We start from the raw sequence: 400 nt of genomic DNA on the forward strand, positions 1-400 counted from the left end.
CCAGCACACCCTGACAGACTCACTCTTAACAAATAAATTCATGTTCCATCTTCTTGCTGCAATAAGCTATCAAATGACAAATGATGCAGCATGTCTCTGACAGTACAAGAATGGTTATATCAACATTTACATAAAAGAGGTGTTTCTCTATAAATATGTAGTCCTTTTCAGATGCTTCTTCCAAAGTTGTTACAAGGAAATGTTACAAGGATTATGCTGTCCAATTGGCATCTGAACATTCGAGGCTCTACATACCGTGGTCAGAAAATCTTATTCCCATTTCATTAATCATAGCTTTGAGGTATGCCTAGCTTCAAAAATATTTGGTTTTATGTTTTCTGCAAATGTGTCCAGTGGAAAAGGCACATGGTGGACAGGGAGGTGCTTTAAGACAACCAAC

This window comes from Dryobates pubescens, chromosome 4, assembly GCF_014839835.1.
Source record: "Dryobates pubescens isolate bDryPub1 chromosome 4, bDryPub1.pri, whole genome shotgun sequence".
In the NCBI taxonomy this organism is placed as follows: domain Eukaryota; kingdom Metazoa; phylum Chordata; class Aves; order Piciformes; family Picidae; genus Dryobates; species Dryobates pubescens.